This window comes from Lepisosteus oculatus, chromosome 24 (assembly GCF_040954835.1).
Source record: "Lepisosteus oculatus isolate fLepOcu1 chromosome 24, fLepOcu1.hap2, whole genome shotgun sequence".
NCBI classification, from domain to species: Eukaryota; Metazoa; Chordata; class Actinopteri; order Semionotiformes; family Lepisosteidae; genus Lepisosteus; species Lepisosteus oculatus.
This window is the reverse complement of record NC_090719.1, coordinates 11732798-11747453: the sequence shown is the minus strand read 5'-3', so window position 1 is coordinate 11747453 and position 14656 is coordinate 11732798. Positions and strand designations below refer to the sequence as shown.

The following is a 14656-nucleotide window of genomic DNA, read 5'->3' as shown; positions in this document are numbered from 1 at the left end:
AATTATTACCTTATTTGTTAGGAAAAATAATGAAACAAAACAAATGAAAACAGCAGCCAAAATGTTTTAATGTAGAATTTACTTTCTAGCTGACCCCAGGACAGTCTGGGACTAAGGCTGTGAAAAAGAAGAAGAAGAATTTACTTTCTAAATTATAACAGGTCACTTGCCTTATACCATACCAAACATCATTTGAACACAAACATAATGGTAATACTTTATTTTTAACCTTATACTGAACTTTCTATATCCTTGGTTAATAGTACCGCATTTGTTAATCAAAATATAAATACTGAAGCATTGCGCAAACATATATACAGTAACAAAGAATGCATTTTCTCGTAGACCTCGAAAAGAACACTTGACAATATACCAAACCTGTAGTTCTTGCTCAATCCAAGTAAAATGACTAATTTTTGTATAATGTAGACTGGAAAGCCTGAAAAACCTACATTTTGCATTTTATGCATTTCTTGTCTTTGTGGGTAATGATATTCCAAGACAAATTACTTTGTTACACAGCACTACATAGAAAAATCTAACCCTGAAATTATAATGCAGATGAGTATGGAAATGTATTGATCACCTGTCTTTATGTAAAAAAGTAAGATTTCCGTACCCCAGTGCTTCCACTAGGTGGCGGCCATACCCTTAATTTGGCTTCCTTTTTGGGTCTCAGTAAATGTTTCATTTCGTAATCTATCGATAAACTGTGTTATGTAACTTCTGGTAACTTCTTGCAGCAACTGATGTTCTGTAGATGGCAAAAAACAGGAAAAAAAGCTAGATCTCTTACTTTGTGGTGTCTTGCAGCAACACATTAGAGATGCAAAGATAAGCATATTTATTGACTCAGGATGTTCTGCCAAGGAAGAAATATGATCTCATAGTAATGACCTTTCATACATTTAACGTTTAATAATAGCTCCAGACATTAATGGCTACCTAACATATCTGAATTATTTACATACACACTGTATGGATATGTTTGCAGATAGGCTGGAAAGCTGTGGAGTACATTTGCTGGTTTTTAAAAAGAAATGCTGTGAGCATTGTTGTGTTTCTCATAGCGCAAAGTGTAACAATCAGATTTCTTTATATCAAATGACATCCTCATTAGTTAATTTCCAATATCACAGGAACATGGAAGTCTATTGTAACAGCAAATCAAGATATGACATTCTTAACCTCCATTCAACGTCTCTTGAATTTGACTTCTAGAAAATGGGACAAAATTAATTTAATACATGGGCTTGATAGAATAAAATAGGTATATTATTTTGACTCATGCATTTCTGTCTGTTGTGTAATCATATATTGTACTGGGAAAGTATGTTTAAGATAGTGTGGTTCTGGACTCTGAATTATGCAAGGCAGCAGGGCACTTACAGTACACATTGTATGGATGTTATCCATAATGATCTGTAGATATCACTGAATTGCAATAGATAAAGCAGGAAGTGGGTTTACTGGCATAGTTGGTAGGGCTTGAGTGTACCTCCATGTGTCCAATGGAACTCATGCCCTGTCATAGAAGAGCAGTGATGCCCCAACTCTCTTTCCATTTTTCCAGTATACTATCAAAGCAAACTGGATCATTATCTCTCATCAGTGCCAGATTTCCTATTAGGCACTGCAGGCACAGTACCTAGGGCCTATGAAATTTTTAGGGCCTACGAAGGAGGGAAACACTAGTGACTAACGAAAAAGGAGCTGAAGCAACATGCTTGTGATCGACTCTTGGTGCTCCAAATCAATAATATCTAGGGGCTGTTCTAGAAACAAGAAGTATGGAAGTGATGGTCACTCAATTTGCTCCATCAATCAAGTGGTTTAGCATTAGAATAGTTTAAGGTGCATCTTGTCAATTGACGTAATTCAGTTGGCGTGTCCCCCTCTTTTTGCACATTTCGGAGTGAAAGTGCCCAGGGCCTACGAACACCAAAATCTGGCCCTGGTTCCCATAACTAAACAGCCTTCCAGAGAGCTCTCCAAGGCTGCAAGTGGGCATTTGTCACCCAGAAGAATCTGTATGTTTTGGACAGAAGTTCCAGCTCCTTTGTTCCAGAATTACAGTCCTCAACCTGATATAAAGATGCCACAGATAAACAGTGCCACACCCACACATACCCAGTGTTTGGAAACTGGGAACACCCTGATTCATCAGGAAGAATGCGTGTTCTGAAAGACTGGTGGATATGGCAGAACATGTGTTGCTCATTGTAGTCACTAGCTGTCATTGCAGTCGTGTTACAGGAGGTGTGATGTTTTCTTGCCTCTGTTTCACTGTGACCCGTACAGGGGAAAAGATGGGTCTGATGACTGGTGGGTCTTGTGAACATGTTTACCCACAATCTGAGTCACTGTCATGCTTGGCTTTTGGCTTTTCTTGATGGTTGAGCTTTCCAGCTGTGTATACATTAGTCAGTCTTTTTTCATTGTCATTGTCCATCCTTGTCATGGCATGTCTGTCTTCAGAATGATGCTTCTTTACTCAACCTTACCTGTTTTTACAGCTACTGTAACAATCGCATGGTTATCATTTACCTGGAATGGATAGGATTATTTAGGGAGTTTGCTATGCAGTATGTGTTATTAATCCATTAATACTGGATATGGGTCACATAATTCAATGGACCAATTTGGAAAACACTATGCACAATAAACACAATAAGGTTTCATGGATCTGTTCTGCAGACAACAAAGCAAAACTAAATTAACATTGTCTTGTTGTCTTGATAAAATATGACATAATGAAAGAATTCATAGAACATTTCTGTAGTAAACAGGAAGATTGTCTATAACACATGACTATTATAACAGAAACATGGGATAAACTAATACATGAAGTTTGTTCTGAAAATATTTGACCATCTGTAGTCTTTCCAGGTAAAACTGGTCTTTGTAAGACACCTAGCTTATGAGTGAGATCTGTAATTGCAACAGTCTTATGCTGCTTTTTGAAAAAATATGTTTTTGCATCTCCAGCCCTACTCCTGGAGAACACTGGTCCAGTAGGTTTATTAGGTAATCACCAATTTCTAAAGACTTAATTGTGTTCAGCTGCAGGTGATTAGTTAAATTATGTAATTTAGAAATTGTTTGGAAGCAAATGTCAGCTATTTAGGACCACTGTTCCCTTAATTGAGCACATTACATGCTTGATTGATCTTTAACATACAAGATTCTCCATCTTTATAAACAGGTGATTCAGGGTGACCAAGAAGACACCTTGGACTGGGGCGGTCCAGGACCAGGGTTGGATCAGAGAGATTCCCACAAACGTTTTTAGAAAAGGTAGAGACTGAGTATTAAAATAGTCACGGTGCTTGTAAATAAAGCAATGTACCATTTTCATTTGAGAGGTCTTCCTGTGTCTGCAGGAAGATGGCGTCTAAAGAGCTGAGCCAGCTTTTCCCCTGGCACCCCAAATTTGTAGAAATGCCTGGGCACTTGGCAAAATGCCCAGCTGCTCCAAGCAGATGCCAAAGTAGGTTCAAATTTGAAGTAATTGTGCATCTGCCCAGCCACTTAATCAGCTGCCCACAGCCATGTTTGTATTCAGTCTTTACTCTGAAAGACATAGGGCTCCAAATGAGCAAATCATCAGAAATATGCATGCCCCTGATGTAACAAGAACACAAGACATTGAATAAGAGATTGGTTATGTCCCATGGTGTTATTTGTGGCATAGAAAAGTGAAGCTAAGACATTCATGGCTTCTTTGAAATAAGGAAGGGAATTGTTGTGCATCTTGCGATCCAGGAGCCCTTGTTAAGATAAAGGTAATCATGAATGCCAAAACCTCCCAAGACATTTTAACCAGTGACCTGAATGCTTATTTTTCCTCTGCCAAGAAGCTGAAGCTTGGCCAAAAATGGACATCCAGCATGGCATGTCTAACAATCCAAAATATACATTGAAATAAAAAAAGAAATTGATTACTCAATGGATGCACACAAAACAAATGTTCTTGACTGGTCAGCTCAATCTCTACACCTCTATCCAATCGAGACTGGATTGTGATTCTAAACCAAGATGACAGTTCATTCTGGTGGAATGGTCATAAATACCCCATCAGAAGTCTTTGTAATCTGTGCCAGAGGGGTGTGAAGATCCCTTAGTTCTCTGAAGCTAAACATTTCTAACAGATAATGACTTTGCATTGTGTAATTGCAGATTCCAATTTAGATGCTATTTTTGTATGGTCCTGTGTGTCTCCTGATACACTATCCAGTACTCAACATTTTCTTCTAAATACAAATGAAAAATTCCTTTATAATTGGTGGAGTTAATAAACCTAGAGGATAGTGCTGAGATACAGGAGAGAAGCAGGTGATACTCCTGACGTGTGAATTGCGAATCTAACTTTTTGACATGTTGTGTTAAAATCAATCGAAAATGCATGTTTAAAAGCATAGCATCAGACTTTGGCCATTAGTTAGATTTGCTTCTTTCCTCTGCCACAATGTGAATATTTTTTTTTTATTGTTGTGCATTTAGTATACTTTATATTAGTTTATTTCATAACAGCAAAAATTATTACTAATGAGAGAAGGCCATTTGGCTCATATATCTTGTAAGGTTTTTCCATAGCTAATTAGTCCAAACATCTCATCCAGTCATTTCTTGAAAATAGCCAGGGTTGTGGCTTTGATAGTATGCCTGGGTAGTTTGTTCCACATTTCCACATTGTTTAAAATGTTTCTCCTCGTCTCATTTCAATACAGGGAATCACATCTTACACACGTCCTGCGGTTTGTATTCCACTGTTAATTATGAAGAAGTCTATTGGGTTGACTTTGTCAATGCTTTGAGGTTTTTGAATGCTTGAATCAGGTCCCCTGATAATTTCCTCTTTTGAACACTGAAAAAATTCAGTTCTTTCAGCCTGTCAGTGAAGGACATTCCTCAAGCCCAGGAATATATCTGGTTGCCCTTCTCTGGATGGAATCCAGAGCAGTCATATCTTTTTAGTAATGTGGTGACCAAAATCGTGCACTATATTGTAAATGAGGTCTCACTTGTATTATAATACATCCCTTTATGGTAATCTTCCAACTTTAGCCATATTGTTAAACTATGGCTGCTTTTCATTGCATCTACACATTGGGATTCTTCAAGTCAGGTCCTGAGTTGAATCATAAATTTGAAATATTTTGGCATGCAATACTCTGCGCTTATCTACCAGTTGTTGACAAAGTCTTGAATAATGTCTAAATCTTTTTACATTTGCTTTGCCCACTTCTATGTTGGTATAATTTACAGTACTCAACTAGTTTGCCTGCACAGCAAACCCCATTTTAAAATTTACCCCTTATCTGTCCTCTATTTTATATCTAATAACCACGTGCAATTTGTAAAATTAACACCTCTTGATAAACTTATCAAATGCCTCTGAAATCTAATATGCTGTATCATAAGTACTGTTTGTATCCAATACTGCTGTTTCTTCAAAGAACTCAGCAAGTTAAACAAAACATTTTCTTAATTCATATCGAGTATCCCGTAGAATTCTACTACCCTACAGATGATGCTCTACTTTACTTCTGATTATTGTTCCATAACTTTACATGAAATAGAAGTAAGTCTTATTGTTTAGTAATTTTTCACCCTATTTATGGATGAGTTCTGTGTTAGCAATTTCCCAATCAATAGATATCACGTCTCTCTTAAGTGACTGCTGTAAGTTTTGTTTAACGGCCTTGACGAGCATCTCTTTAGCAGTATATTTAACAGTATAATATTGGGCCCTGGAGGTTTGTTTTTCTTATTGACTTTAGTACTGGATCACTTTTGTTTCTTCTATGTTAATATTATTTAAAGAACTTCAGCCTTGCTCAGTCTAGTTCTTACTTTGGAAAACACCAGAGGGAAATATTAATTTAATACATGAGCCATTTCTCCTTTCATCATCTAAAAGCTTGGCATCTTTATCTCTTAGACACTTTACTTAATCTTTCACTGTTCCTTTACATTTATAATATAGAAAACGTGTACATTTATGCCTCCATTTATGAATGTTTGCAAATTATTGTATTACTTTTCTTTAAATGGGCTCTCTTCTTTTTTCATTAAATGTTTTCTTTAATAAAATGAGTTCTGTAATGCTTTCTTTTGCTCTGTATTTTGCTTAATTGATTTATTAAACCATTTGTTTAATAGTTTATTAAAAACAGCCATTGATCTGAAGTACAGTAATATGCAATTATACTGTACATTAGTATCATTTGTTTCACTTTAATTAACAGAACTTAAAATAATACCAAGGATGGTTTACAATTAAATTGCTTATTAAATTACTACAAAAAAATAAATAAAACATCATTCTACAGAACAAAAGACTGCTTAAACAATCACAAATACAGTAACTGGTATTAACAGAAGCCTACAAGTTAGCCCTGTAATAGAAATGAGTGCTGTACTAGAAATGCAGTAGCCAAAAGCATAAGGAATACAAAAATGCACTACAGGAGACTGCAACACCCAAAATAAACAAAATAAGCGTGGAGTATGATTCTTATTTTTAACTAAAAACTGGTAAGCAGAAGATGGATGTGGATTAATAACTCACAGCAACTCAGACATGCTTGTTTAATGTCAAATGTGGAATTGATCTATGCTAACAGTTAAATTATTTTTCTCAAATGTTTGTGTTACAATGGCTGTGCTCAGTGGGTGGGGAGGACAAAGTCTTAAGACTGCCTTCCTTATATAGTCCAGAGCTAGGTCTCCATTTGTGGGTCAAACACTAAAGAAACAATTAGCGATTCCTAATTGGTCTCTCTAACTAGTTGGTATAAAATGAAAAATACAAATGGTTTGGAAAATGTTTGGAGATTTCTTTTAGCCAATATGTCATGCCTCATATTTTTAAGACAGTCATTGTGCTGTGATGAAACAGCTTGTTTCAGGGGGTTCTAGAGATTAAGCTAGCAGTGTGTCCATATCCCTGGGATTTGAGAGAACAAGGAGTATTAACAAATGAGAAATATTAATGACAGATAACCTTGTCAGGCCTGCTCCAACAACCAGCCAGCACAAGGGAGTTCCCCTGTATGGAGACTTTTCTGGGGGAAACGAGGGAGGGAGGGTGTAAACATTGTTTTTTGGGATATCTCCTGGCAGGAGCTGATGCCAGACTCTCACCACTAGAGTCGGTGCCTTTATTTCCTCACAGAAGCTGTCCTTGCACCGGCTTGTACAGATCACAAACTAGACAGTTACTCCAGTCCCAAATCTGAGTTCTTCATGAACCCCGGGCTGGGCATGTGACCTCCACAATATCAACACGACACAAATTGAGATAACAGACTGGGTTTCATTCCATCTGAGCTCTTTGGTGATTGCAATAGATGTTCACTTAATTCAGCTACTTTAACTAAATCAGGTGATGATTTCAAGAAAATGTTAAAAGAGTTTTCCGTAATCCCAATTTCTGCTACACTGTGGATCAGAAACATATAGATATATTCAGCCATTTAAATGGAATAAAGAGGTCAGGCAGCCCTACGTAAACCTGGTTAGAAAGGTCTCTTGGACAAATTAGCTGATATCACTATTAGCTTTAACGAGACACATCCATTAGTAAAACACATAGCCTCCTCAGTCCCCAGAGACCAGTAATAAAAAGTATCTGATTGATATTTAGACACCTCTTTATTATTGCAGGAACAACAATACTCATTTATACCCTTAGCCAAGCTTATTAGTGATTCTGCAGGGTTAGCTTTTACAATATTGTAGGCCGAGGAAAAATAATTGCTACCTACAATATACTTACAGTAAATGAGGAAGACTGAAATGAGGTGAGATTTTAAGAAACTCTGCAGATGTAAGGTTACAGTAGACAAAATGAATTATAAAAAGGACCAATCGAAAGAAGGTTAGAAAAGAAAAAAAAAGGTATCACAGAGTGGTTAGGTGTAAGGTGTTCAGGGGGACTTATCTGTAAAATAAAAAAAAAAACACTTTACAGCAATTCACATGCGTGTTAAACACATACAGTATCATACTGTTGCAATCTGTCTTTGGTATGAGCATGACACCAAAGTACTGGGCATGATTTTCTGCACTTCTATATTTTAATAAAATAATAGCATTCAGTCCAACACATAGTCCTGGTTGGTTTAACCACACTGGCTCCCTTCAACAAATATTTTAGTGTGGTTTTAACATCATATGATCAGTTGGAAGTGTGAGCACTTATATTTGTACAGTAAATTAAAAGTAAGAAATGGAAAGATAAATGAAGCCTGGTGTCCAGCAATTAATTTGAAATTAGTTCTGACTTGAGTAGATGTTTAACATTCAAGTGCCAAGATATGACAAAAAAGTTGGATATGTTAACTTGCATAGCAAAACACTTTGATTCTTGTAATATTTAACCAGTATTAATGAAGACTGCCTTCGTCGTTTGGACAATTTTGGTGCATAGATTCTTTACAATTTTTTGGTGATATGCTATTAAACCACTATTACATAGCTTTTTGGTGGTGCATTTATACCTATTGGTAATATATAAAAATAAACAATGATTAAAAATAATAAACCACTTTAATGCACAGCCTGATAAAACCATGATTTGTTTATGACTTAAATTTCTTAAAAACCTGAAATTGTATCATCATACCATTGAACTCAGTTATCTAATTGTAGATATTTAAAATTAAGAGACTGATTGGAACCAGTGAATCACAGTTTTGGTGCTGGAATTTTAAATAAAGTTCCTTTACAATAAAAACAACCCCAGTTCAAACCATTAAAACCAAGGTGACTCAATGTCAGAAACCTGGATGGTTGTTTTCTAGATCTGACTCCAAATCACATTGCCAGCTGAGTTGATTCCCAAAGAGAAAGTCACTGAAATTTCCCCAGGCCTATTAAAGGATGTTCTTCTGCATTGCCCTAACCTCACTATGTTTTGTGCACCTCTTCTAGGTGTCTGTGCCACAGTACAATCAAATTCAGATACAGCAGCATGCTGAAGGACTCCCCTTTGCAAGGGCTGCATTGCAAACAATTGCCCAAATACTGGATCCGAACGTTTTAAAAGTATCACACAATGCGCGGTGACAAAGTGCAGCTGTAACACTGGTAAAATTGACCAGTGTTTAAATGTATGATTCATGGTGCATAGGGACTTCTCAATCATTATTCCTTTCCTTGTACAGAACATCTTTATTTTTCAACACGCCATTTTCAATTTCACTTACTTTCCTTGGTTTTGAGATGAGTACGTAGCCTGAGTTCCGTAAGAACGGAGTGAAACCACAGAAGTGAAAACAAAAAACATTTCGTGTTAGAAGGATTTGGAGGATAGAATTTGAACATTTTTTTGGTAAATTGCTGACTGTCTTTGGTTCATATTCTATCCTTTATTCTGAACAGCTTGCACTCTCTTTCAGAGCTTTCAATAAACTACTTCCCCTCAAATAAGCTTAACACTATAAAAAGTGACTCACTCTAAAAACAAAAAAGGGGAAAAAAGCTTCATTTAGGAGCAAACGGTGATTGGGACTCATTAAACTGTACTGTCTTTAGAGACGTTTATCCCATGAGTGGTTTCTGATCGTTTGCTTCTGTCTGCCCTTGTTGTATTGTTTCTGTCTTGGAAGCTGAGGTCTTGATTAATTACCTTTAGTTTTCTTTTGTGCACAATTATTTTTTTCAGCTTTGCTCTCCAATAGCATTATGTATTTACAAGTTCAGGAATTACAACTGTTCACCATCCTGTATTTCATTAGAGTTGCTACTTCTTTCCAGAATCCCACAGGAGCATTATGAAAATTATCTGGGGGCCATTGGACGTCATTTGAACCCTTGATTATGGCCAACAAAAGTGGAAAGTTTACTGAAGTAGCAGAAACATCTGATAGTACTGATTCAATATTTCTTTCTGATGCATAAGCTATTAAAACCAGGCTCATGAATCATAATATAGTCCTTTTTACTTTCTTTTTTATGTGCTGTAGAATCACCTCTTTTCTTTTCTTCAGGGTATGTGCCATTCTTTCCTAGTGCTGTCTAACGTCATTTTGTTTGATGATTCTGGAAAACAGAAGGGAGTTGGTTTTTTAATAATATGTGAATTGTTTTTAGATCCTTAGCTTGTTCCAATGTGAAATTAAAATAGTACATTTTTTATGTTCTGATTTGGCTTTCTCTGGGCAGTATGGTACATTTCCAGGTTAAAGTACAAGTGTGGAGAACTTTACATTTTTTACGTTTTTTAAAGAGCAATTTCAAACACATGCTCATTCTGTACTGTTTTAAAGCTGTTTGGAATGAGAGTAGCTTACTGTAACAAACATAATGGATTGCATGATATAGACTTTTTTAAATGACAGAACATCCTTGTTAAATAACCTGTATAGATTAGCCCCAGCACTGCATGTCAAGTGAAGACAGTTTACAATAGATATACAGTACAGTCTTGCAAAGTGTCAATAGGCTTAGCCCATTAATACACCTCCTCTTTTTTGGATTCAGACACTTTCTCCCAAAACAAACTGAAATATTTATAAGCTGGCTTCTTAGTCCAATACATTATGTAAGTTGAGCACTTTGTAGGATTTTGTTTCCTGAATTTTTTCTCTTTGTGCGTCATAGACCATGGATAAGTTAAGGCTAAGAAAGGTTTGTATTATCATATAGAGATATAAAATGTCTGAATATTAAATGCATTAGTCACAGATCAGTTGAGCCCTGTTGTATACCTACAGAAGCTCTTGCATACAACTATGCATTCTGGCAGGAAATTCAGTGGGATTTCTACACAGTCCTGAAGGTTTTTAATATTTGTTCTTGCTCAGACCTTGATCAAGTACTTGTTTCATGGTTAAACCATGCCAAAGACTGCAGTGAGAACGTCTAGAAAAGACTATTATCCCTTCTCATAATAGCTAAGCATTGCTTAGGTAGGAAAGCAGAAACATCTTAAAGATTGCGTTGGTATTAAGCGTGTCCCAGTGGTTACTAGTTGGTGGAGCCTTATTGTGCCTGGAGTTGAGTCCACTAGTGCATCCTTGACTTTTGTTATGCCAGCGGCCCCTGGGAGTGACTGCGTGCCTGTGTGTCATCTTGGAGACACCTTGCGCCTCATGGTGGTGTTAACTGCCAGATAGTTTGTGGATGTAGACTGTGTTTGTTTGTGGAAAGTGTTGAAAGTCTTCATTGTTCCACTGTGGGTACAGGGGCTCAAAATAATGTGATGATTCATCAACAATTGCAGATTACAGATTGGAAGGGATATAAAACAATTGGCGATTCAAAATGTTGGAAAGCAAAAACACATTGAAAGGATATTTGGGTTTGTTTAGCTTTTTTTGTAAAATAAACCGCAATCACGGTGCTGTGTGTGTATCTGTACAGTAAATATATAATTTGGGACAAATGCTGCTTTGGAGAGTGGCTGTCATAGTCTGTTGTTTTGGTCAATATCAAGAGAAAAAGAAAAATAAATAATTAGGACAAGTAACAAACTGAAAGAAGAAGCCCTCCAGCCTACAACAGGAAAAATAAGACTAGGAAAAGGATCACCTGCACATGGATTAGGAACTTCTGAAATATGAGCAGGAGATTCTTATTTTAATAAACAGTGAAACAACTGTTTATTAGTTTCATAAATAAGTATAAATATGGGGTTAATAAAGTTCTGAATTACTTTATATCTGGCTTTAGCCATTTTTCTTGCCTCTGCCAGTTATTTGATTGATGTCTTGTACCTAAATTGGCTTTTGCAAATTTTCTAATGTCTCTTTTTAAAATTTAGGACCCCAACTAGCTCTGTTGGTAGAGCTTGAGACTCATAATCTCAGGGTAGTGGGTTCGTGTCCCATGTTGGAGGCTGGGCACAAGGCTAAGAAACCTGTCCTGGAAAAAACGAATGGTATTGAAAACGGCAACAGGATGATACTCCCCCTACAAGCCGGAAGGCAAAATGGGCAAACAATCCGGATCCATTGTTTTAAAATTTAGCATCCCCAGAATCAAGTGCTTGCATCCTCCACCACATGTACCCTAGGTAAGTGAATATACAGTGCTTTGCAAAAGTATTCTGACTTCTGAATAGTTTTCTATTGCATTAAGAACTTGTAGTCATGACACTTTAAGTGTTCTTACAGATTTCTAATCAGCTTAGGTCTTTTTTGTGTAAAGCACTAGAAAGACAACTGAAAGGAGCCTCTCTGATAAGCAGCATATCTCAACTCTGTAACACAGACCATGGCATTGTAAAATGAAACCATTCTCAAAGTTCCCTATTGATGGCTTCTTTCAGACTGGTACCATTGATCAGAGGTCATGGCACTGAAATGATGACCAGTCAATGAACAATAGCCGTGTATTTTTAGGAAACCATAGTTCAGAAGACTGCTAACTTACTTGGAGACCTGTCTTCAGTAACAGCCAGGTGAAGCTCCTCTTCTCCTACTGTACCCTGGCTAACCCCTGGCTCACAGCCAGCCATCTGAAGGAGATTGGACCACTGCACCAAACCCAGTGTCTTCACAGGGAAGTTCAGATTTCTTGAAGAAATATTTGGCCAAATGTTCTTCGGGGATAAAGGTTCTGTATTCACATTTTAATTGTTGAGAGTTGAACTAATATTCCAGACATCTTTGATAAAGTTTCATTCACAATATTAAATTAACATTTGCTTATTTTTGTGAAAGTGAATGAAATTAAGTATTTTAGCAGCCATGAAAGCATTCTTCCATTTTACTGTTCCAATTTCAAATTGTTTCAGTAAATTAAAAACCCTCACACAACTGCATACCCAACCTACTCCAACCTACCTAAAAACAAGAAAGAAGTAAATAGATAATATGAAATTAAAATGAAAAAGTAATGACTGTATAAGTATTCAAACCCTTTAATGTTTCAAACCTAAATTGCTCAAAATTACCTCAGCAAGACAAGCAATGAGATGAGTGGCCTCCATCTGTGTGCAATAACAATGGCACTGATAATAACACAATAAATACACCTGTGTCTATAAGATCCCTCAGTCAGGTAATGAACCTCAAGCAAGAATTCAACCTTGAACACCAAGAAGCTTTCAAAACAGCTCAGAGGACTCTCCTGAAATCGAGAGTACCTTAAGAATATGTGAAGACCCTTGAGTGGCCCACTCAATGATTCTACTCCTGACTCGATTCCTATTGAGTATCTGTGGAAAGATTTGAAAACTGCTTTTAATAATCGATCCCCAAGCAGCTTGAGAGAACTGGAGCAAATCTGCCAATAAGAATGGGCAAAAATTGCAAGTTATTAGGCAGAGATGGTAGAGACTAACTGAAAAAGAATTGTGGTTGCGATCGCTGCCAAAGGTGCTTGCACCAGAAATGTGATTTTACAGAATCTGAATACTTATGCAGTGAACATATTTCAGTTTTGTCACTTTAGTTTATGCTGACAAGAAAAACAGGAAAGAAGTAAATAGATAATATGAAATTAAAATGAAAAAGTAATGACTATATAAGCATTCAAACCCTTTGCTGTTGCAAACCTAAATTGCACACCTTTGCCACAGCCAAACAATTAGATGAGTGTCTGTAATGAGTTATTTACTGTAACTTATATCACCCTTAGATGTCTTAAGTTTCATCTTTCAGGTCTTGACTAAAATATTTTGTTTAAAAAGTGTGTCTGCATCATTTTGAAATTTCACAAAATGGAATTCCACAAGAAAGGTCTGAATACTTGTGCAAGTGGTACTGTGCTAGTTTACATTTTTTTCTGGTTTGGAAATATACTCTCTATATTTTACTGTAAGTAATGGAGCATGTGTTTTCTTTAATCTAACAGCCCGCTCCAACCTATTGAAAACACCAGAAAGTATTCTTTATATTCTTTTCAAAAGTTGAATACATGTCATTTGCAACAGGACAAAAAAAGGAGATCCCACAGAATTAGCAAGAAACCCGACTCGCGTTTGATTAACAATTCAGTTTAAGGCTAATTTAACTAGGTGCACAGACTGTACTGTGCGTGTTAATCTTCAGCCTTTCAGAGTTAAAAAATGGACTTACTGTAATTGTAGAATAAACTAAATACAGTCCTCTAATTGATCATGATTAATTTGGCCCTGTGTTTATAATGAATGGCCCTTTGACATACGTGTTTGTTTTTGGAATGTAGTATAATTTTAATGGAACTGATCTTTTTCCACAAAGCTGAAACTGGCATGTCAAAAGGTCTAAGGGTTTTCCTTACACAGCAGTGCTAAAACATGGGTCGCACAGTGGCCCAGAGATTAGCATTGCTGACTCACAGTGCTGGGGCTCTGGATTTAATTGCCAGAAGGCTATCTGCGTGGAGTTTGGATGTTCTCCCTTGATCTCCTGGGTTCCCTCTGGGTCTTCCCGTCCTGTCCCATGGTCCAAAGGTTAAATGGCTTTGTGTCCCATGGTCCAAAGGTTAAATGGCTTTGTGTCCCGCAATGGACTGGCACCCTGTCTTAGGTGTGTCTTGCCTTGTGCCTGCTGTTTGCCAGAATAAGCTCTGGGTCCCCTGTGACCCTGTATTGGATAAAGTGCTTAGAAAAAGGGTGGATGGATGGAAGGAACAGGGCTGAAAGCTATTCTGAATGTTAAATTGCAGAAATCAAGACTAAAACTTTTTACTAAAACCTGAAACTGAACTCTTTCTTAAC

The 14656-nt window shown here is 36.8% G+C and overlaps 1 long non-coding RNA gene across 1 annotated transcript in view; it reads right to left on the bottom strand.

Moving 5' to 3' along the window:
* Positions 1-556: 556 nt before the first annotated feature.
* LOC107079881 (uncharacterized) overlaps positions 557-14656 on the bottom strand; it is a 37798-nt gene continuing 23698 nt past the window's right edge. The window contains exons 2-3 of the long non-coding RNA XR_001480788.2: positions 9981-10050; positions 557-754 (exon numbers count right to left, since the gene is read on the bottom strand). This is a non-coding gene — a long non-coding RNA (uncharacterized lncRNA). The remainder of the gene's footprint in view (positions 755-9980; positions 10051-14656) is intronic.